Source organism: Rousettus aegyptiacus, unplaced genomic scaffold (assembly GCF_014176215.1).
Source record: "Rousettus aegyptiacus isolate mRouAeg1 unplaced genomic scaffold, mRouAeg1.p scaffold_m13_p_12, whole genome shotgun sequence".
Classification (NCBI taxonomy): domain Eukaryota; kingdom Metazoa; phylum Chordata; class Mammalia; order Chiroptera; family Pteropodidae; genus Rousettus; species Rousettus aegyptiacus.
Genome location: NW_023416287.1, coordinates 82,770,124 through 82,794,589, shown reverse-complemented (window position 1 = coordinate 82,794,589; position 24,466 = coordinate 82,770,124). Strand labels below are relative to the sequence as shown.

Sequence of the window (24,466 nt, the reverse complement as noted above, 5' to 3'; positions counted from 1 at the left end):
AACAGGAGAGCCAAGACAAAACTCCCCCAAACAGAACTGAGCTGTCCCATGAGAAACCTGAAGAAGCCACAGCGCCTAGTGCCACACACCTACGAGAGCTGCTGGCATCGGCCGCACGACAGCAGATCTTGGGGGTGACAAGGAGAATGGGACTTGTGCCAACGGTGGGCCGTGGGGCCCACAAAGCGACCCCTCACTCTGCACCCCTCCGTCCCCTCCTGTCATCTCTGTGATGGAAAGCCAATGGCAAAGCCTGAGTGACGTTCATTTCTAACTGATGTTCCAACCAGCAGGATTTGGGCAGTATCACTGCTTCTACGGCTTTACCTCCTTGAAATGCGCATGATCAGATTTGACATTTCAGCTGAGCCTCATTACCCAGCAATGCTATTTTATTACAAAGACATGACTCACATCAATAGCTCATTAATGAGACAGTGACTGAAAATTTCTACTTCCTAGCTTACTGGAATTTTGCCTTGTGCTTTGAATCATGAACTTTTTTAAAGAGCAAAACAGAAATTTGTTAAATTATTTTTTTTCCAGTTTCTTCATAGAAATACATAAAATTAAAGGAGTTCATCTCAGTAACTGATTTTTTTTTTTAATTCAAAATATCAAAGTCAAGTTTTCTAGCTTTTTTCAAACTACAAAATAATCTGAATTACTATGTGGATATGGGATGCTTCAAAAGGTATTTATAAGTAAGTAACACCTGAAGTAAAATTACAAATGTTGTGTTACTTCCAACAGAACATTTTCGGAGGAAAAAAAAAATGTTAAGGTGTTCTTTTTTTAAGACAGGATGCTAGATGGTGTTAGTATGCTAATTCTCTGAAAGACCATCTGAAATAGATTTGTAAGTATTTATTCCTTTTGCGGTAATATTTTACGAAGTTTGATTATTTTTGAACTGTCATAATAGGGACTTCACAATGGAAGAAGACATTCCAAAAAGAAGTAAACTCTTCAAAACTCCTCTTGTTTTTCTACCTACACACGCACACACACTTCTCCCATAACAGAACAGCATCTGAAGCATAGATGTCCCTCATGGACATGTGATGGATAACTGGATGTGGTGAATACAGTCTGGGCTTAACCAACCGTCTGCCCAGGCAGCAGCTCCTGCGTGTTTGGGGAACTGCGGCTTCCCAGTTCCGGGTGGGGGCTGGGACTTGGGGGGTGTTAAAGGGAGCTGAGACTGTCGCCTCATTCTGCACCTGTGGTGAGCACAGCACCTCACAGTTCCCTCTGTCTGAAACAGAGTTCTACCCAAGAGCAGCAGCGCAGTAAACCTCCATGCGGTCGCTCTGCGTGGACCCAAGCTCAGTTACCACAGACTCGTGCCAAGTGAGGATTGCCTGTGTGTAGTTTTCATTGCAGGGAAGTCTTCTTGGACTTAAGGCCTTTTTTAAGGCACCAGAAATTTAAATTGTTGATTCACCACAACTCATCCCTGACCTCTAGAAGCAAACTGCAATGCAGGAAACATCGAAGTATAAACAGGGGGAGAAGAGGGAGGGTGGGCAAAGCGGCCTGGAAACCGGGAGACCCGTCCTCACTCCCCGACCTCCCACTCCCCCGCCCCGCCCCCGCTTGGTCCTCCAGAGCAGAAGCAGCAGTTCCTTCCCCTCGACGGCCCCCCTCCCCGTTCCAGAGGTCTGCATGTCTAGGCATAGTTTTAGGAATCATTTTAAGAGAGCATGTGAGGAATGCACGTTTGGCAAAGGAAGAACGCGAAAACATCAAGGTTGTTGTTAGTCACCAGAAAACGACACTCGGGAACCTTATGAAATCCCCTATAGGGGTTTATAAAAAGTAGATTAGACTCCAATCTCTCTGTCTGGTTGAGGCGCACCCTGAACTCCCTAACAAGGTCGAAGTTCAAGTTCTTTGGCAGCCAAACACTTAGAGATTTATACTGATTTCCCTAGGGCAGGGGAAGGGAGTGAGGCAAGCTCACCATAGACTGGGGCTCACTCGGACCACCACCCCCACTAAACCAAGGTCCCCGGTATGGAAACGGGGCCCTGGCCTTGGTGCCTGCCAGCCCTGGCCGCCACGCAAAGACAGCCAGCCAGCTCGCAAAGGGGCCTGCTGCCCGAACACCCGGTACCGCTCTCAGAAACAGCTGTCCATGCCCTGCCGCTCCACTCCTCGTAAGTAAATATTCAAGGTGATCTAGCTACCTAAGGTCTAAAATGCATTCTGTCTGTCATCAGATAACTGGCGCTTTTCGTTTTCTCCCTTTATAAACACTAGAAACAAAGGCGTTAAACCAGTATTTAAAATTTATCGCGAACACGCAGGTCAGCGGCCCAGGCCGGCAGGGCAAACAGCAGGTCAACAGACTTAATAATTCCAGAACTAGAACGCACAGCCCCCATCACATACAATGCTGTGTCGTTCAGCTGTTTACGCTGGAATCATTATCGGGTTCCTTTCACAGGCACATAATGGCACCATATAAAACCTAAAAAGAAAATCCACCTTTTTTCCAAAAAAAATAATCTTACAATTCTACTCAATATTTAATATTAGAAAGAGTCTTACTCAGATAAAACGCATGGAAAAAAATTACTATCCCTAGTAAAATTTCCTTCACTATACAATTTCAGGAAAACATTCGCAGATGTCATTTTGTTCCTTCAAGAAAACAAATTCAGAACTTTCGCAGTGTTCATACATTTTAGCATTCGTTTTCTTTTTTCCCCCAAAGCAACATGTCCATTGAAGAAAACCAACCATGCCCATTTAGACTCATTCCTAAATAAAAGTGCACAACCCTGAGGTTTAAACCCAATCCTTCCAGAAGGAAGTAAACTAGGTCAACTATGTTAGAGAGGAATTAATTACTAGCTCAAGAATCCTGAGATAATATAAAATGACTACGGAGGAATTAGCAGAGTTTTAAAATGCTCCAGGAAAGTAAAACCTCCTCCCCCACCAGGAAACTCCTACACTGCGAGACATCTCAATTAGGAGAATACGCTAAACAGGGAAGGAGAGATAAAGCTGGGAAACCCAAGGGCAGAAGCAGTTCTGAGGACTGTGCATAAGTCCTGGCTCTCACCAGCGGTAATTTTCCACTGCCAGGTGGCAGAGAGACAGGTGAGCTGCTTTACCTAGACTCCCAGGGAAGCGCATCCCAGGTGTGCTCCTCTCTGGAAAAGCCATGCTCTTGTCCCCGCTCACTTCACGTCACAGGTGCCTAAGGAACTTGCCACTTGGACTCCATGTTCGGACTCTTAGAGCCCAGCAGGTACCTCTCTTCATGAAATGTAGTGAGTTCGACCCAAAGGACTCCGCCTAAGGTAATGTCAGTTGTCAGCGTCCCTCCACCTTAGGCAAATGTTTAGAGGGACACTCTGCCTTCACGCAACTCCTTTTAATAGTTCACCTTTTCCCGGAGCAAATGCTTCCTCTTCCGTCACTTTCCATTTGCGAAATTACACAGCCGGATGTAAGGCTTCTCAGAGAGAATCTGCATTGTTTCACTCAATCGAGACAAATACGTGAGGCTCCTTGGAAGTACGAGGCCGTTACTAGTGTATCTGTACTGTTTAGTCAAGGGACATTTAAATTCTCAACGACTGCTTAGAGAAATCAAATAATGAAATCCTAAAACACCAAAAAAAAAAAAAAAGAATGCTTCACACATCTTCTAAGACAGATTCAAAAAAAATCCACAACACATTGGTCTATTTTTACAAAAAGCATAAAATTAAGTCATTGTTATGGGCTAAACTGCGTGCCATCGCCCGCCTCCAACAAATCCATGTGTGGAAGCCCTAACCCCCAATATCTGAGAATGTGACTATGGTGTATTTGGAGAAAGGGTCTTCAAAGAGGGGATTAAGTTAAAATGAGGCTGTTAGGGTAGGCTCTACCTCAATCTGGTTGGCATCTTGATAATCAACACCCGACATTAAAGGTCTTCTTAGAAGTAAAATAATTAGAAGAGCATAATGAAAGGCGAGATTTGTAATTTTCAAGCTCCTTTCACACTGCACAGGAGACGTGAAATTTCTCATTTCACTCTGGGCCTCAATGTTCCTTAAGTATCTGGCGTTAAAATGTTAAGTGGAAAAATCTTTTCCTGAACACACAGACTTGGTTAAGCCAGTAATGAGAAATATATTAAATGCAGTTGTTTCTACAGAACAGAGTATAAGGTAAGAGTCCCAAAACCCCTTTCACATAGCTCAAGTTTTAAAATCTACTCAGAAATCATCCGAGGTTTACAATAGGTTTGAGCCTATTTTCCAAGCTATAACGTGTCAGACAAAGGAATCCATCAATATCAGCTCTCTAAACACCCCGACAGGAAGACACAAGACATTCCTTCTGCAAACGGAATAGAGTTATAGACATTATATTAGATTCAGGATTTAAAAGTTCAAATGCCGTTAGAAATTCTGTAGAAAAAGAAGACAAAACAGTCGCCCACTAGCATCACGTTTATCTGAAACTCGCCATGACCATAATAACCTCCTACTTCCTTTCACAAAACAGGGCAGTACTGTTTTCACAGCTTCCATGAGTTTCGTCAGACAGCGGCCTGGAATGCAGGGCTGAGCCACAGGCATGGATTCCAAGACTATTTCACGTTTTTGATTTGAAATTTAGAAACTGGGGACAGGTGAGGGACGTTTTCCCACTATTCATATTAGCTACACTCAATCTAAACGTCATATATATATACAAACGAACTACATATGTATTTATAACACTAGTCGCATGGTACATGTGTAACACTGGCTAGAAAGAGAAACAGAACTTCTTCGTATGAATTACAATTATTTGCACACACAGTCAGGAAACCAGAGTAAACCATCAATCACCAAATGACGTGATCTAGTACTTACAAGTTAAAAAACAACAACAACAAAACTATAGCTCAACTCTTTAAATAAAGAGGCAATATTTTATTTTGCCTCATTTCCATCCCACCTCTGATGCGTTAGAGGAATTTTATTTTTATTCTGCAACTCAAGATTACTTATGTTGTCCCATCCCAGAAAACTGTACTTGCCTCTCTGTTATACTGCACAGAAGTTTGTATTTTCTCTCATCTGAATAATGTACGTTGTTTTCTCCCATAGCCTCATGGTGGAGACAGTAAGAGGTGCTTTTAACACACTGGCCCATCCCAGGCCCCTGTACAGTGACAGCCTTGATCACCAACAGGACAGAGAGAAATTCCTGATAGGCTTACGGCCCCTCCTCGGCTAATGAACACACACCGGAGCATCCGCCAAGCCCTGGACGCCCATGAAGTGACAGATCAGCCACGCTCCTCTCCCCAGCCAGCTCTCAGAAAAGCCTCGCTGTCTCCTTCCCTCAGGAGGAAACTGAGGCCCGGAAGAAAGAAGCAAAGCTAAGGAGAGCTCATGAAGGGAGAGCTAGGCCTCACACCCAGGCCTGTCTGCCCACAAAGCCCATGCTCTTCCCGCACGGTGCTCCCATCAGAATCACATTTCACCCGATTTGATGGCCGTCGGAAGCACGTTGAAACCCTCGACACTTCCTCTAAGGACTGCCATAAGCTCAGAAGAATAAGCCGCCACTCAGAGCAAAGGCAGCTCCACCTGTTCCATCTCCAGTGCAGACACGCCAGGGGCTGAGGGCTGCACAAAGCGTTCATTCATTCACCCGCCGGGCTTTGCCGCACAAAGGGGAGCGGATGCATTACACAAAGAAGGCATTCCTCCTCTGAGAAACACACTTAAAATGCACCGCTAAAAATGGAAAGGACTCCTTTGCTCAGAAATGGGCAAAAGAATCCATTGATCACGATACAAAGGAATCAATCTGATTGGAATTTTTACAGCACGTAGCACCAATCGACATTTTTGCCACATGACTAGCAAACACGCTGTATGTGTCCTCGCGCTGGTAGGACTTTTATTAGCTCTGGGAAATATAATTTTAATCAAGCGAAAATATTCACCGACTGAAACTTGAGATGTTCCTTGATTTTTGCAACCGAATCTCCCCGTTACACACACGGCCTCCATACTCCACCTGCCGCTGCTAGAATGCACGCTCTGTCCTTTGCTGGATGGAGCTCTCAAGAGACCAGGTGTAGGCGCCTAATCACTCATCCACCTTCCGGATGCTACAGTTCTATCCTAGGCCACCCTGGACAGATCCAGCCTGTGCTGGCCTCTGCTCTTGACCTCTTCCAGTCCAATGAAGACTGAACCAGGACAATGGAACCAACATCTAAACCTGACCTCAACACCCTGTGGACAGCTCCAACTCTGGGAGCCATATCTATCTACAAAGATGCGACCTTCACCTGTATGACTCAGCAACCTCAGCCCTCACTCCGTTCCTTCCACCCCACACTCGGCGCTTCCGCCGCGCTCTACTCGTGGCGGGGTTCTGCAATTGTTTCATAAGCTTCCTGCCCACCCCAGAGGTTAGCAAGGAAGCAGATGTGTGAGCACAGCTGTTCTGAAACTGAGTGCCTCAGACAGCTATCTCGACTCAGCCAGGTCTACATGCCTCAACCAGAATGTAGAGTGACAAAGTTTCAGTTCATTAGGATTATCTCTCCCAAAATAACCAACCAAGGGGACTGAAAGAAATGCAATTGAGGGTCCCCTATTCAGTGGGGGAAAGACAATAAGAAACCCTAGTATCCTCTCCTCCCAGCTCACCCCCAGAGTACGTGCAGCAGTCAGTCACCCGAAGACCACGGAAAAGCGCTCTCTCGCCTTCCCAGCAGAACAGCACGAGTCGAGTCTGCAGTATTCCATGGCTGAGGCCATTACCTAAAAGCACATGCCTTTCGGCTTTAAGGGCTACATCAGCAACCAGAAGGCAAAGTGCTGATGACACAGAATGACATCCAGAGAAGGAGTGCACACTGGACTACGGGGACCCATACATATTCTACAGTGAAACGAGCCAGTGAGGTCCTCGAGGACTTGGGCATCACGCTGGGTGTCAGCCACGTGGTTCCCAATCCCGCCCCTTAGCCAAGGAATGAGGAGGGAGGGGTGAAGGTCCTTACTCCCCACATTATTTAATAATTTATCCAAAAGACTAGGTAAAATGGCTTGTGTCTCAGGCAGGTATCCAAACAACAGGTGAGCACGTGCTAAGCCCTCAGTATGAAGCACCCTTCCCTAAGCCACCCCAGCACACACCCACGCACCCTGCACTGCCCTCAGAGCACCCACCACCCCCATTCAACACAGTGAGAGCTGGAGGTGTAGACACCTGTTGTTTACTTGCCCTGTGATTTCTGACTCTGACATTTGCTCTTTCCGAAGAGCTTCATGGGAGGGAGAGAGGGAATTCACCCCGGCAATGGTACAGCATCACTTTAAGTGGTTATCTCAGTAGTTTTCGAAATGCAAGTCACGCAATCCGTGGTTATGAAATCAATTTAGTGGATGCTATTTATTTAAGGAAATAAATAGGACAGAGTAAACCAGTACCACTAAACCAGAAAATGCCAGAAACTAAAAAAGCGAGGGGCGCCACCCAACAGGGACCCCGATACCAGAGAAAGGAACTCCCAGGGCCACAGCAGGAGAGCCCAGGATGGGCACTTTAGAGGAAGAGTTGGGGAATATTTAAGCAAACAAACAAACAAAAAGATAGAAAAAAGAGTTGTACAGTGACAGTAATCATCGTATACTACCTAGGTCACAGTCAGCAACATTTATAGTCACCACCGGTACACACAGAAAACTGCCCTAACCAATATCGTGATAGAACAGGTATCGGATGGTGGGAGGGACTGGGGTGTATGGGTGAGGGCGAAGCCTTAACTTCTGAAATGAGAATCCAGTTTGAAAATTCCGGTAGTAGCAACAGATCAGGTTTAGGAGACTGGGAGATAAAACCTAAAAGCAGTAATTAAAAGATGACAGTGGCTGCCCCTGAGAAGTGAGGAATGATATACATTTTAGGGCTAGCACTCTGGTTTTTCATGGTACTCTGTCAAATGCAAACCTCTTCCTGGCTTTTAAGGCCTTTCCCAGCTCAGTAACCAAGTCCCCATGGTCACCTTCTTCCTCCTCCCACACTCCTCACTGAGCCCTCTGCCCCCACTCTCCTCCCCCACCCTCCCCCACAGCAACTTCCTGTTCTTATGAGAACGTCCAGTCCAGGAGGCCCCCCGGCAGGCCCTGCTTAGTAACAAATAGAACTCAGGTCTCTGGTCTTTGGGTGGGACGAGCCTCATGATAGAGAATTCAGTTATTTCGTTTCCTTAAAGACCATAAATGGTATGGGATGCATTTCTATCGAGAGCACAACCCCAGAGCCCAGCCTGCACCCATGAGGGGACCTCGCACCCACCAGGGTAGAACTTTCATGGGAGTCTCCCTGCTTTTTCAAAGCTGCTATTGTCCAATCGCACTTTAAATAATTACGTTTTTGCCAGATCGGACATCACATTACACTTGAACCTAAATATCCAATAGTGGGTACCATATATTTAAGAAAAGTATACATGAGAAATGCTTTAACTTGCTTAGAATATTATCATTTCTTGATTTTTTTTTTCTGTGAATTTTGAGAAAATCAGGCTACGATTCCATTTTAGCGGCACATGGCATTAGCTGGGCTACTTGAGGAATAATGTTTAGTGTTGTGTTGTATATTTTGAGGGAGTCAAAGAAACATAAAAATGGGCCCAAAGGAAAGTACCAGAAAGGTGCTGGGTCTGGGGCAGCCTCTCCTCCCAACCACCAAAATCTCAATTCCTGATTTCCTTGACTCCTTTGGGTCCTTCTGGAATGCCCTTGATACTTCACTTTCCATCTACCCTAAATCTGAAAAGTTTACTTAAACCTCTCTTGTTCCCTAAACCTTCCCCTTCCTACTTCAAACCATACCAACAGCTCAGTTTCCCTTTCCATGAATATCCATTGTAATCACAGTCAGAAGCTCCCGGGTTCCCACCCATTCGCTCTCCTGCGAAATTTTAAACTGTGTGAAGACATCCTTGCCTCTGCGGAGAGAGGGTACTCGGTAAACAAAGTGTTTGCACCAGCTCCCCAGCGAGCAGACAACGTGTCCTTAAAACCACTTTATCTGTAGCTTAGTCACGAAGAGATCAGCTCAACCCGGGGGAAGGACATGGACAAGGAGAAAATTGTGAGATGTTCTGAATTTAATTGCAGAGGCTGGAGAGTGAGAGAGACAGAACTATTAGCCTGCTACCGGCTGCTCACCTCCCCGTGTGGCCCTTGGAACTTCAGGTGAATTTCCAGGTGGCTGTTTTCGCAGATTTCTGCTGCCGGGCACCATCGAACCAGGAGCCTCGCCCCCCCCCCCCACTTACGCGTGGGCTTTCCAGACTGCTGCCCACGGCCAGCCCGCGGGGGGGCCTCTGTGCCCACCCCAGAGCTGCCTCCGCTGCGCCTTCTCCCATCCCTTTGTCTGTAACTAGTGTAAATTATTTTCAACGGCTTACATCTTTCTCCCTCCTTCTGCCTACTCAGTGTGTAAAACCACTTGCAAACTCCGAGATGCTAGACTGTTCTCTCCTACCTCATCATGCTGCCGGTGGTTTGGACTCCACACCCAAACAGCATCCTCTCATTTTTCATTTTTTAAATTTTTTTTTTTTGCTAGCAATGGCCTAACAAACCCTTTCTTTTAAAAGACTCTCAGGTCACACATAGCGAATTGACCTGTTCAGGACTTCATTTTTATTTGTTTGTTTGTTTGTTTGTTTGTTTTTAAGTAATGATTTTATTTATTTTAATTTTATTTATTTTTTTAATTGAAGAAATAGTTTTAATTTTTTTCCCTGTCTACCTCCCCACTTCCCTCTTGTAACCACTAGTCTATTGTCCATGTCCATGGGTCTCTGTCCTGTTCATTTGTTGCTTTTAGGTTTATATCCCATATATAAGTGATATCAGTGGTTTTCAACTTTTTCTGTCTGGCTTATTTCGCTTAGCATGATTATCTCGAGGTCCATCCACGTTGTTACAAATGGCAGTATATCATCTCTTCTTAGGGCTGAGTAATATTCCATTGTATATATGTACCACAGCTTCTTTATTCAATCATCCATCATAGGACACCGGTTGCTTACATGTCCTAGCCACGTGAATAATGCTGCTATGAACATCAGTGTGAAAATCTTTTCGGATATGGGTTGTCAAGTCTTTGGAGAAAATACCCAGTAGGGGGATTGCTGGATCAATTCTTAGTTTTTTGAGGAACCTCCACACTGTTTTCCATAGTGGCTGTACCGATTTGCAGTCCCACCAGCAGTGGATGAGGGTTCCTTTTTCTCCGCATCCTCTTCAGCATTTGTTATTACGTGTCCTGGTAATTATAGCTATTCTAACAGGTGTGAGATGGTATCTCATAGTGGTTTTGATTTGCATTTCCCTAATAGCTAGTGATGTTGAGCATCTTTTCATATATTTGTTGGTCATTCCTCTAGGGAAGAAGTGTCTGTTGAGGTCCTCTGCTCATTTTTTGATTGGATTGTTTGTTTTTTGTTGTTATTGAGTCATATGAGTTCTTTGCATATTTTGGATATTGGGCCCTTATCAGAGGAGGCCTTGCTTGCAAATATATTTTCCCACTTGGGTGGCTGTCTCTTTATCTTGTTGACAGTTTCTTTTGCTGAGCAGAAGCTTTTTAGTTTGAGGTAGTCTCATTCATTTATGTTTGCTTTTACTTCCCTTGCCTTTGAGGTCAAATTCATAAAATCCTCTTTAAGTCCAAGGTCCTTGAGTTTCGTTCCTATGTTTTCTTCTGTGCATTTTATTGTTTCAGGTCTTATATTCAGGTCCTTAACCCATTTCGAGTTAACTTCAGTGTGTGGTGACAGACATTTCAGAGTTTTAAACTGAGCCCGGGCGTTCTCTGGGGCTGCTGAAGCTACTGCTGCCACCTCCATTTTTGATCATTTGCATTGTCAGACTTTGATAACTAAAAACATGAATTTCTGCCAGGCAAGTTACAGCACTGATGACCGATCGCAGCAGTCCCATGGTGACGGAGGGACTGAGAAGTCCCTAGAGCAAATCGTACGCAGGCTGTGACTGCCCACAGCAAGGCCGATTTGTCCCTCCAGGCATGACGCAGCCACGACAGCCACCACAGGCACTCCAACTACACCTCGGCCATTCTACGGAAACGACTTTGAGGATGAGCTGCCCTTATTAGAAGAATTAGGTATCAATTTTAACCCTATCTGGCAAAAAACACTAACAGTGTTACATCCATTAAAAGCAGCAGACGGCAGCGTCATGAATGAGCCTGATTTGGCAGGAGCCATGGTTTTTCGCCTTGCCTTTGGAGCCATATTGTTAATGGCTGGCAAAATCCAGTTTGGCTAGGTCTATGGGATCAGTGCAACTGAACGTCTAAGAATGTTTTATGAAACTTAATGAGTATGACAGCTGTTTCATTTGGTTGTGTGACAAGTGTCCTTGGATACTGTCTTCTTCCTGTGATCCTACCTTCCAGCTTTGCAGTGATATTTTCTTTGCAAGGAATGGCAGGAATCATTCTCACCACCAGAATTATTGGACAGTGTAGTTTTTCTGCTTCCAAAATGTTTATTTCTGCATTAGCCATGGAAGGAGAGCAACTGCTAGTAGCATATCCTTGTGCGTCGTTATACGGAGTCTTTGCCCCAATTTCCACTTTTTTTTGCACTGAATTTATCCGGGATGTGGACATCACTGAGCCAAATACATAAAAAGGACTTTGGACTCTTAAATCAAACCAGGAAACTGTTAAAGTCCAACTCTCAGGCAGATCTAACATTTGACTATTGGAGAAATAGAAGTAAACATTTACTTTTGTTTATGGAACTTTTGAACACTATATTGGATTTACCTGCAATATAACTAGCTTTAAATGTTTGTGCTTATACAAACAAGAGGTGCTATTGCTCTCCTGTTCCTCATAGCCTTTGAAAAACTTTTAACCTTGCAAATTATATTACGATGTTTTTGACAGATTTTTATCAACTGTGAGAAAGTAACCACAGAGCTGATAATCTTTCTTAAAAACGACCCAGTCGCAGTAAAGAAGACACAAGAATTATTGAAGAAATATTTTTTCCATGGAAAAATTGCTTGTATTCTCAAATCAGATGCACTTTTCAAGCAAAAAAAAAAAAAAAAAAGTGATCCCAGTGTACAGTTTATGAGTTTGCACTTCAAAAAATTTGACATTTCTTTAAATTATCTCACAGAATTTTTGCTAAAATTCAGCGAAACAAGACATTCACAGTCTATCTTATTGTAGACATGAATTGTGATGCCTGTTTTGATCTCAACATTAATAAAACTGACCTAGACTGGCCACATAAATGTTCATAGTTGAATCACCCTGTTTCTCAGGAAAAAGAGAATCACTAACCTTTTTTGAGAAAAACATTTAAAATGTCTTAGCTTTGGTATGACGGTTATCAATGTCAAGTGCATTTGATGCTTAGTAATTAAAATTTTCCCAATGAGTTATTTTCAAGACTTTCAGCTGTGGAATTTTAAATTATTTTTAACAATGCAGGATATGGTTCTTACTTGAAACCCCATTTTCTTCCTCTGCTCCCTGAAATACTTTCTTTGCCAACTGATTAAAGTAGGAAACTGCTTCCCACAGAGAGCCAAAATTGACTTTAACTCCACAATAAAAACACATGAGACGCCCTCAGTGGGTGAGCTGTTTTCTTCACTATTTACCTGCTTTACTTCTAAGACACAAAAAGTTTCAAACTGAGTTTACATTTATAATCTCTCTCTGACTGGTTCCCTGCTGGATGCAGGAAGTAACTAGTACTGAGTTTGCCAGTCCAACTACCTGTATTTTTTAGCCAGGTGGGGACCAAGTATTTGAGATCCCGGCTAACCACTCCGGGGATAGTTACATCAATGAGAAAAATGAAAATCGCGTGTCTTCTTCAGGAAACTGGGAAGCCGAAGTCTAAATGACGCAGGATCTCCCTACATGAGACAGGCTTCCGTTCTTCCCACACTTGCTCTGGCTTCTCTCTCATTAAGTGTGACCCTAAGACAAATACAACAACCCAACACACTGAGGGGTGAAGGACATTCGAGTCCACGCACCAGGAATACCAATGAAGAAACCTTTGTAAATGTGCTAATTCCACAAGAAAAGCCAAGAGCCGGTGGGGAATTTACTAGAAAGAGGTCGGCTGCAGCCAAGTATGCCAAAGGTTAGTTTTTGTAGAATGCCTGAGACCACAGCTTGGAATTTCAGTATGCACTAACATAGCTTCTGGAAAAGAAGTGATTTTTTATCACTCATGCCAAGGTGAAATGGCCTCCACCTCAACATTAACTGATGATCAGACCGAAAGGTAAGCAGAAAAGAAGGCACCTAAGTCAGAGGCTCAATGTCCACGTTGATGACACACTGCAATTTAAAAAGCACAGTCCCTGAATAAGGGAGAATATCATTAACTACAGCACGAGGCCAACCTCCGGACAGATCTCAAGATGCCGGGCAAATTTGTCTTGTCATCGTCCCTTCCCCCCTCATTCTGGAAGGCTCGACACTCCCTTCTCCCCAATTTCACTCATTCATTCATTTTTCTGCATGCATTCATCACATATTGTCTAAGGGTTTACCCTACACAGGGGTCATGGCCAGGGTGAATATTAGACAAATAAGTCCAGTCACTGACTCCAAGGAGAGAGAAATAGACAAGCAGGCAATTCCATGAGACGTGAAATCCTGGATTTGAAGATACAAAAGGCATAGTCGTCCCATCACAGCAACTCTTATTCCAAAAGGAAAGAAAAAGTAATTCCGAAATTTCACTTAGGAAATGGAATCGCTTTGATTGACTGGGGCGACACATGAAAGCAAAACTGAGACTATGAAGCCTGAGTCTCTGAACCTCACATCCTCATCCCCCCAAATTAATACCTCTCTCCTAGACTTGCTATGAGGATTAAATGAGCTCATGCTCTACGTGTAAAGCACTTAGAGCATGGAAGAGGGCACGCTTCAGATGCTAACTTTTTCATCATCATGAAACGCACGTAAGGCCATCAACTGTGCATGAAAGGAAAATGGCGACGTTTGCTTCATTGTGAGTATTAGTATAGTGAGAAAAAAATCAACTTGGCAATGTATGAGCTTAACTCATTTAAATACATATCTTCTTTCCACATACATGTAGCTGCACACACACACACACACACTCGATGCTAAGAGCACATGATCTAAAGTAAAAAGATGTGAATTCAACTCCTGACCCAGCCACTTAAGCTGGACGCCGGCTGTGAACAGGCTTCTTTCTATTCCTCTGAGCCCGACCTCATGTACAAAAGGGAAGCGACATCTTCCTCCCAAGGGCAGGATTCCAGGAGCAGCTACAGAAAACCGTTTATGAGCCCTGGTGCTGTGAGAAAAAAAAACACAGGGAAGTGAAAGCAGCGGGCTCAGAAACTTCAGGATCCCATTCTCCTAATCATCCCTTTCCTCGAAGCTTCAGAATGGTAACGAAACAAGAACATTTAAGCATATAAAACCATAAAAATCCCATTAGGGTCAAAAGCCGGGAATCTCCCACATAAATAAGAAAAGATGTCCAAGTCTCAGCTGTTACCCATGTTCCATGCCAGGCATGTAAGGGAGGGAAGCCACATAAGAGCATGAAAATCTGAAATCTGCAGAGAAACAAGGCATTCTATCTGGTTTTAGGATGCACACTATGGTTTTTAAAGCCAATATTAACCTCCTAAATACGAGTTAACTAACATTTGGTATTTGAATGCGATGATTTCCTACTTTATTTCCTAGTCTGAGCTCTTGACACATGAAGGATCTCAAAGCTCTACTAGCTACCATATCCACTAAAATCACTTTCCGCGGACCACCTTTTAACTTCGACATTTTTCACAGAAGTTTCCGTTTTTGAGTTCAAATCATGGATACTCTCATTACCTTCGAGAAACAGATCAAATCAAAACAAAACCAAGGAACCAGAGGACAATGCTGACTGCTTGGTTCGATGGGACGGTGCCAGGGTCCTCTAAGCTCAGAGAAGCGGCTGGGATCGGCTTGAGCACCTGCTGCTTGCCAAGTGCCGTGCACTTATTAACTCTTTCGACTTCATGACAACTCTAAGTCATATGATTTTGCCACCTTAAGATGAGGACTATGATAATGAACGTGTTCTGTTTTCTTCTCGCCGTTGATCCCTGGGAACAGACAAGACCTCAGGAGGCGGAGCAGCCACAGGTGGTCATGAACTCTTCCACTGGACTTCGTGTCGTGCAGCACAAGCAACTGGCCAGACACCTTTCTCAGACCCTCTCTATCAGCAATCTGGGCTGAGCCAGCCACCTGTATGTATGCAAGTCCGAGAAAATGATAAAGCACAAGGCCTCTTTTGAAATCTCACATGGATAATCTAGATCTTTTATTATTTTGAAAACAAGTGCCAGAAAACCTAACCCCCTGCCGAGTCCTCCCTCTTTTAACAACAGAAATCTCGTACATGCATGACAGGCACTTCGTAGCTCGGAACTAACTGGATGCGCGCGGCAGCGTGGTTACTGTAGGCAGGGAATCATTAACTGAGTACAGTGAGCTCGCTCTCAGTAATCCAAAGGCCGAACTCAGCTGGGAAAAACAAAAGCATCACGGCCCTTGACATCCGAGGGGGACTGCACTGCACGCTCCAGACGTTTCAATGTGCTGCTTGGCCAAAGTGCAGGAAGCAGGGAAGGTTTTGAATTCGCTGAATCCCAACAGTACAGAATGGTGACAGCGGATGATAGCCAGCCCTACCTGCCTGCAAACCCTGCAAAGGCAACGTCAGGGCTCCCGTCTCCATCCCTGGTTCAAGTGGTAACCAGAGAGAACGAAACTAAGGGCGTCCAACAGAAGAGGGAAATAAAACATGATTTCGGTTGCATTTTGTTATTTACATTATGGAATCTATCATTTTGGGACTCAAAACCTCGAGGTGCCCAGACCCTTGTCAGTGTTATTTACTCAGAGGCAGCTGGACATATAAAGCCCCATTCCCCCCATCAAACCATTTCAGGGATAGGGTTCCTTCGCCTGTTACATTTCTTGGGATAAGAACAATTTTACGACCAACCACAACCAGGGATGATGTTGAAATGAATAAATCAATCAAAGGAAAAAGTATCATATCTTGAACTTCCATGCAGCCAAATCACTGTATGTAAACCTAGAACGGCACTGCCTGGAGAACTTCCTGCGATGCCGGGACTGTTGTAAGGTAGCTAGCTACCTTACGCGTGGCTGCTGAGCACTCAGAATGTGGCTAATGCAACGGAGGACCTGAATTTTAACCCTCATTTTGTTTCTTTTACGCGACTAGCCTTGTGTGGCTAGCGCTCCGTCATCAGTGGGTACAGCTCTAATCCTCGGGAAGAGGGGGAGATGCCAGAATACACGGTCTGTCATCAGAGAAAAGCAAAGCAGCATCAGGAGATGAGCAGAGAAAAAGGTCACATGAGCAGCAAGAAGCCGTCATCCAGGTGTCACCCATCCTGGAAGGGAAGAGGACAGAAATAAGAAGGTAGGACAGGGCCACAGGGCAGGTACCACCCTAAGGTGCTCGGGAGGAGGCGAGTGAAACCGCAGCGCACCGGGTCCTCAGAGGGCTGACACTCTTGAGGGGGTGACACACAGCCACAAGGAAACCAGCTAATTTCAGGCGAGCTGAGCACTACACAGAACCCTAAAGCGGGTGACTGACTGGGGACAAGGCTGGCAGGCAACGCATAGCGGACCTTCTCAAAGCTGAAGGGACACGACCTCGCGAAGCCATAGGGGAAGAGTGTCCTGAGCAAAAGAACAGCAGACGCCAAGTCCCTGACACTGGGCTCTCCCGGTGTGGCTGCGGCAGAGGGTGCCGGGGTGGTGAGCCCTGCGCCGTGCAGTGGGACAGCCCCAAGCGGCTCCTGAGCCCCTGAAACCGGACTGGCCCAAACTGAGACGGGCTCTAAGTGTCCAATACCCACCAGACTACAAACACCCTATTAAAAAAAATGTAAAAGATTTTAATATTTTTTTGAATATTGATTACATATCAAAATCATATTTCTGGTATGAGTCAATGAAAACATTCAAAATTATTTGCACCTGTTTACTTTTGAGTGGGACTAGTAGAAAAGTTAAGAGGACATACATGGCTGGCATTCGTGGCTCATATTACCTTTTACTGGCAGAACTAGAGCAGAGGAGAGTGGAGAGGCTCGGCTGGGGACTCGGGAGGATCGCGACAGGGACTGGGAGCCACGCCGGTGCCTGGGCTTTTGACCCGAGCGTGATGGGCCGCTGGGGAAGTGATGTGATCTCATCTCTACCATGGTGAGATCATTCCGGCGGTTCCACGCGGATGAACTGGAGGCAGTGGGAGGCGGGGAGGAGGGCAGGGAGCCCAGGCGGGAGATATAGCTCGGCCAGCCTCCTTTCCTGCTGGGACAAGGACAGTGTCCTTGCTGAGAGTCCAAGCTCAGAAGCACATCGCCTAAATTTGCATCTTGTGCTGTGCAGAAGCTTTTTAGTTTGATGGTTAGTTTGCTTTTACTTCCCTCGCCTTTGAAGTCAAATTCATAAAATCCTCTTTAAGTCCAAGGTCCCTGAGTTTAGTTCCTATGTTTTCTCCTATGCAATTTATCGTTTCAGGTCTTACAGTCAGGTCCTTCATCCACTCTGAGGTGATTTTGGTGAGTGGTGATAGACGACAGTCTAACTTCATTCTTTTGCAGGTGGCGTTCCAGCTGAAACTTATTGGATTATGTTAACAAACGTCACCATAAAAAATATAAATTAAAAAAATAAAACAAAAAAAAATTTAATTAATTTAAAAAAAAAGGAAAGGAAATAATTAGTAAGGTTAAAAACAAATTGCATCTTAGTTCCAACACTTAGAAAATGAGTGACTATGAACAAACTACTGAAGCCCCCTGTGCCCGAGCTTCCTCATCAGCAGGACTGGACACTGAGGGCCTTCCTCTACAGCTTAATGCTCTTTTTCAAATGCTTATAACAGTGCCCCACACAGAGCGAGCAGTCATTTTTTTATGATTAGTATTATTGGATGAGGACCATGAAGATGATAAATGAGGTTTTTAACGGAAACACTGGGTAAGAGCTCCTACCTTTTAATGATGGTGGCCAACACTTAGGAGATGGGGAGGGGGACAAATTTGGGAAAGAAAAGAAGTAGTTCCACATGGGTCATGTTAAGTATGAGATTCCTGTTGATCACACTGAGGGAAAGTCAGATAGACAGCTGGTTCTCTAAGAGAGACTCATCAGCTTACACAAAGTGCTTAAAGCTTTGGGCTGAATGAACCATTCTGAGATAATACAGAAGGGAAAAAGAGGGTGGGGACAGACCCCTGGAGCCTGAAAACACCTGGAGGCGCAGAGCAGGAACCAGAGGGAGACTCAGAAGGAAAGATCGATGAAGCAAGGGAAGAACAAGAGATCAACGGGCAACATGGGGGCCGAGAAAGGGCTTCAGGGAGGACAGAGTCAGCTGTCCCGAATGCACGCCAGGGTTGAGGATGACAAGGGCAGACCATACGTGTATCTGACCAGACGTGGGTCACCAGCAAGGCTCGTCCAGGATGGTGCGGTGGGCACCGACGTCTGGCATCCCATCAGGATGGCATCCTCTAGTCCTTGCGAAAGGGACAACTGGTCGCCCTAGTCATCAGAGTAAGAACAGACACGGTAATAAGCTTGAAAAGTGGATGTAGACAGTGGGGAGGGCAGAATCTGTTCTCCAAAGGTTACTTTCTGTGACGGGAAACACAAAAGAGCAGGATGACTGTAGAAGGGGCATGGAACCTTTAGGGAAATTTTAAAAGAGAACTGTGATGAGGCCCGTTTTTTGTTTTTTGTTTTTTTCTTTTGCCATTTGGCATGATCCAGAAGAAAGGAAGAAATGCATAATCCAGGAGAAGAAGGATTACCTGCAGGAGAGTCACCCGTGGTCAGAGAAGGCTCCTTGGGGAGAGAAGGGCAGCCTTAGCAAGAAAAGGTAATGCTTCAGCTTGTTGTAGGTGACAAAGACAGGTAAGAAGGTGGAACCAACCGGTGGTGAGGTATGGCCATCTGATGGCTCCTTTTTCTCAATGAAACAAGACGCAAAGTCATCAGCTAAGCAAAGGGGGCGGGAAGTGCATTGTTGGCAGCGCGAGTTTCAACGGGAGCTGAGGTCTGAAAGAGGGGGACAGAGAGGTTCACTGGAAATAGCGACAGGGAAAAAATTGCTCCTGGAGGACACTGTCAAGGCGGCAGTGGCCTCTGGGGACAGCCGTCCAGGTTTTCATTAGAGCAAAGAGGCGACGGAACGTGCAGGAGAGGGAGGACATGGGGACTCTGCTAATGACAGAGGCCCCAGAGGGACCAGGTGGGCACACGGCACGGCCCGCGCACACGGCCACCACCACGGTGTGCGCCACCGCAAAGCTGGTGTGGTGGCGAACTACGAACCAGCCAGATGCAGCCTAATTCCACAGCGTCGCGCACGCCCCATTTGAAAAGTTACCACAAATTTCAAGCCCCTCAGACAGGTCCAGCTGGAGGCATAAAGGCAACAGAAACTCCAAGCCTCACTGAAGTGTGCTCTAGGCAACGGTTAACAACGAAATACAGCCAGCCCTGCCCATCAGCTTGCTGGCCCATGCCCACCCCCTCCCCTCCAGCCACCCAGCAGACGACGGCCTTAAAGCGAAGTCGGCCACCACTAGAGGGTGACACAGCCCAAAGACTTCAGCCACTGCCAGGCACTAATTTTCATAAAACAAAGCTCCAAGCAGGAGCAGACGCTCGTTAAAATTTCTCTCAAATTCTAAATTCTCTCAGTTCATTTTTGAAGATGGCATACTATAAGAATACAGAAATACCATGTGTCTGGCTATGACGTAAAGGGTCTCAAGGGTTTCACGCTAACCTGGGTAACAGCAGCCCTACTCTGGCAAAGGTGAGATGGGAGGGGAGTGGGGGTAACACACACACATGCGCACACACACACGCACACACACGCGCACACACGCACACACACGCACACACACAGGCTCACTGTCACTTTTTTGACTATATGTATGCTGGTATAACTTTCAAAGGCACGAAAGAGCAGAAGGTACAGTATAGCAAATTTGTTGCGCCCAACAAAACTTTAAGGGACAAAGTAACAGAAGACACCATTCAGTACAGATAACGTCTGAACAGCCCCATTCAGATGGGACTGAAAACCCATCTCGTCTAATTATGTATTTTCTCCAGGACTAAAATAAGGCCACAAAAGATTAATAAGTATTTTGCTCAAATAACAGGGGCAAAATTAGAACACCCAACTCTCGCACGTGATCCTAATACATGGGAATGAATCCTTTCTTTGTTTCATCCTCCACTAAAACATCACCATTTACTGTTCAGTCATCAATTCTCCACCTCTCCAATATCAGACTCACCTCTCTTCTCTCCACTCTCCACCCCCGAAAAAAGAGGGGAAACAGAGAAACAGCATGACTTCCTTGGGTTAAATTTTATTTTAACTGATACTGGTTGATGCTTTCACCTCTTCATGGAAAACATCATAACCACTCGACTAGAAAATACGAACACTAAAAACCTACCTGGTCCTTATTGTCGAATTATCTACAGTTTATTAAAAAATAATAATAATAATACAAGTGAAGTATGGTAATAACCATCCAAGTACAAAAGGATTCAACAGAGGGTAAAACGTTACATCTGTGGGACTAAGGAACATTTTCCTGAATTTGAAAGTAGGAAAGGAACTTTGTAAAGGGTTGATCACTTGCTGAGCGCTCACCATGCCTGGGCACTGCGCTAAGAGCAGCTTAGGTTGTTAGCGAGTTCGACCTCACAAAACCTGATGCAAGAACTGATGAACTTCCTTATGGAAGAAGGGAAGACCCAGCTGGCCAGTGAGTACCAGAACAGGGTTCTGCCTAACCCACCTTCTCTAATCAGAGCCCATGGCAAGCGGAATGAATGATACCATCTCATCAGCGATGCATTCATTCCATCACCAGCCCCTCTCTGACCTCGCTGTCTGGCTTTCACGCGAGATTTGGGAGTTTTATTTGTCATCCAATCCAGCAAGCATCAAGGCAGGCAGAAAGATGGTTCATGGGCACTGGTGCTGACGAGAGCAGGTGCGGGAGGGACCCAGAGACAGGAGAGGGTCACACCTTGGCAAGAAGAGCGTCTCTTCCTCAAACGATTAGCAGGCAGAGGGAAGATCTTCAAAGACGGTTAGGAAGGATTGCCAGGTGCCATGTTCTACGATGCACTTGCTGACAGTGCAGGTGAGGGCTGGCTGCGGAGCAAAGAACAGACCTTGGTCCTCAAGTCTGGCTGCTTCCTCGAAGCTTTGAAACACACCCACCAATGCCCAAGTCTGCCTGAAAGCGGGACCTCCAGGCATCGGTACCGCTTCAAACCTCCCCCAGGTGATTCCACTGTGCCGCCGGGACTGAGAACCGCTGGGCCCCGCCAACGACAGCTAGGACGAGTGAAGCCAGGCAGGAACGAAGGACGGCGGGACAGGCTGCAAATTCCCAAACGTAGTCCCGCCGAAGTCTGCAGCACGCACTTGTTATACAGCCACTCGGCTCAGCTTGGTGACACTCGCCAGCAAGTTTCTGCAGCCAGGAGCAGAGAGAACAACGCCGCAGGGTGCTGGGTCAAGAGAAGAGGAGTGAAGAGTGGGTGCGAAGGCCGGGGGCAGCGGCTGAGGAAGGGAGTCCAGGCTGAATACGGACGGGAATGAGGCCAGATTAAAATCGCCCGGCGGGGAGAGCCGGGGAGGCCCAGGGCCATGTTGGGGGCAGTTGGGGGCAGGCAGGGGCGTCAGAATGGCCTGGAAATCTTTTCGACACATGGATGTCTACGCCTCACAGCTTCCCTCTACACCCCTACTATCCTGGTGCTTGGGAAGGCCTCCCAGGTGCTCTGGTTCCCCTGACCCGCTGGGAACGCTGGCGGGGAAGGTGTGAAAGAGAGAGGTGAAGCGCAGGAAAGGATCGGAGGGGGAAGACGGCAGCATGGAAGAGCTTAGAGGCAGGTCGGAGCATTTTCTAGAGAGCAGGAGCTTGGATTAAAGAGAAATATGACTGGATTTATTCCAATGAGAAATGATGAGGTTGGTATGTTCAACACCCATCCACGGAGACGACAAAGGCCCCGAGGATGACGCAGGAGGGAGGGGTACAGAGGTGCGACCCCAGGAGACTGGCAGCTGGTGGGTGGAGCTGAGGTCAGGGCCTTCGACAGGCGCTCACCCAGGCTGTGGGCCACAAGTGGGCTACAAGTGACCCACGGTCGGTCGGGGCCCTGAGCCTTCACCAGAGGGAGGGAGGGAGGGAACAACGTCCTGAGGAGGCAGTTATTTTCTGTGGAGGAGCAGTAGCTCCCTCATCTGGAAAAAGGGAAAATCAGTCGGATTCCCTTCAGCCCTAAAGAGGTCCGTGGCTCCTAAGAACTTCAGGACATTTGGAAAGATTTGATACAAAAGATAATTTGGCCAAGAAACAACAATAACAAAACGGAAGAAGGAATACAAGCTCCTCAAATAGTCCACACACCTGGAAAAGGGCAGGACAGTTTTAAGGACTGTTTTGTTTTGTTTTTATTAAATCAAAGGAAGAATATATTTAAAATGAATCTATCTTTACAAAAAAAAAAAAAAACATTTTCTAACTATAAACAAATGATTTTAGCGCAATCACTGATGAAGCATCAGTAAATGAGATGAAAAACCATGATTCACTGACTGGTTCAGTCCTCGTCTGTGAACACCGGGTCAGCAGCCTCAGGCCACAGGCGTCATGGGCACCAGAAGAGCAATGGTTAATTAACCTGCATGCAACGGCACGTGTTAAGTGAATCGAGCCGCGTACAACGGAGGAAAGCACCGACGGATAACAAACACCTTCGTGAACGGATCTGCGTGTTCCCTAACAGAGCAGAGGTGAACGACGTGTCAGAGCAAGTTTTAGGCTGGTTGGAACTTTCTGCAATTCTCGGTGTGCTTCGGGGAATAGTTAGTTCATGAATGAGAAGGGAAGTGACTAGTTAATGATGCTGGGGGAAGCAAAGGGTGGGCAGGGTTGCGCAACCTCGAGATGCAGTGCATTCCTTCTGCTGGGCCGTCATTCACAGCAGCTAAGTTTGGAGTGGATATTCTAAAAAGAGGGAGGGAGCGAGGGAGGGAGATACCTAAAGGAGAGGCAGCCTTTATCCACAGGTTAGGAGAGGAAAGGCCTGTACTGACAGCATTAATAAAGAAGAAAGGAGACGTTCTGTACCTGTCACAGGAAAGGGTGTCAGGGTAGCCCGGAACCACACACAACATCATTTCAAACCCATTCGAAGGTAACCGTAAAGTAAGGAGAACGCTTTCCCATACTTACAGACCCAGTCTCATTAGCTTACAGTTTTGACATTCCCACCACAATACGGCCGCCCAATAGAGCAAAAAATGGTAGGCTGCTTCCCAACTCGGAAGACTGTAAACAAAGGCTAGCGTGGCTGACTTCCCAACTCCAAAATGTACTTAAATCAAATCTGAACATGATAAAAAGTGAACTGATTGCAGATTACCTTGAACATAATTTATTCTAGATGGTAACAGACTGTTTTTCCTACTCGAAAGCAAACTGGGCCTGGATGTATTCTTACATCCTTAATAATATACGGGCTGATTTAAATTAGCATCTGGAACCATGACCTTAAATGTATCTGGGAAAAAACATAGCCCTCAGAGAAGGAAGAGGTAGTTCTGCAAATGCTTAGGACTAGGAAGATCTAAGTTTCTTATACTTGGGTCATTCTTCAAGTATTACTTCACACTTGACCTCTCCTAGGTATAGGGAGCTGAGCATTGCTTCTTCCCCACTCCTGGAATTTCTTTCTAGATGGAGAAAGCCCTCACGCTCACCCCTCCCTCTACCCAAGACAAGAAATGGCAGCCTTGGCTTGAGTTTGGATAAGGAACCGACTGTGCTAAGCCAAGCCCGTACCTCTGGTTCCATCTCACCTGCCATACAGAGGTCTGTCAAAAGGTGAACCCTCTATTTGGGGACACAGCCTGGGCCCGTGCTGGCATTGACCAAGGTGGGCACGGCGGGCTGTCGAGTCTGCCTGATCCACATCACCAAATCCATTGGTTTGGCCATGTAAGCCACATTCTCCTGTGTCAGCTTTAGTACTGATAAAGACAACACTTCAGCCTCCCTCCCCAAACTCTTCTTGGATGGGTGTTTTTTCTGGATCCCCTTGAACCCCAGCACTGGGCTACTACTGTAGAAGACAGAGTTTAGAGGCCAGGGAGTGGCCCTAAATTTGGAGTGCAAAGACTCATTTGGAGAGGATATTTTCAAATGCATATTCCTGAGACCTGGGCCCATAAATTCCGAGGAAGTGGGCCTGAGAAGGGGCTCAGAAATCCCTACCTTGG

General features: G+C 45.9%; 1 protein-coding gene and 1 pseudogene across 3 annotated transcripts in view; one reads left to right on the top strand and one right to left on the bottom strand.

Annotated features, from left to right (window-relative positions):
- The window catches only part of NEDD4L (NEDD4 like E3 ubiquitin protein ligase), a 297,333-nt gene that overhangs the window by 222,985 nt on the left and 49,882 nt on the right, over positions 1-24,466 (bottom strand). The window contains exon 1 of one of the 3 annotated variants that reach the window (XM_016129129.2): positions 3,129-3,653. The exons of the other annotated variants lie outside the window; for them this stretch is intronic. The gene's annotated coding sequence lies outside the window, so the exon portion shown is untranslated. Of the gene's footprint in view, positions 1-3,128; positions 3,654-24,466 lie in introns of those variants that run through there. 3 annotated transcript variants of the gene reach the window in all.
- LOC107502170 lies at positions 10,877-11,702 on the top strand (annotated as a pseudogene).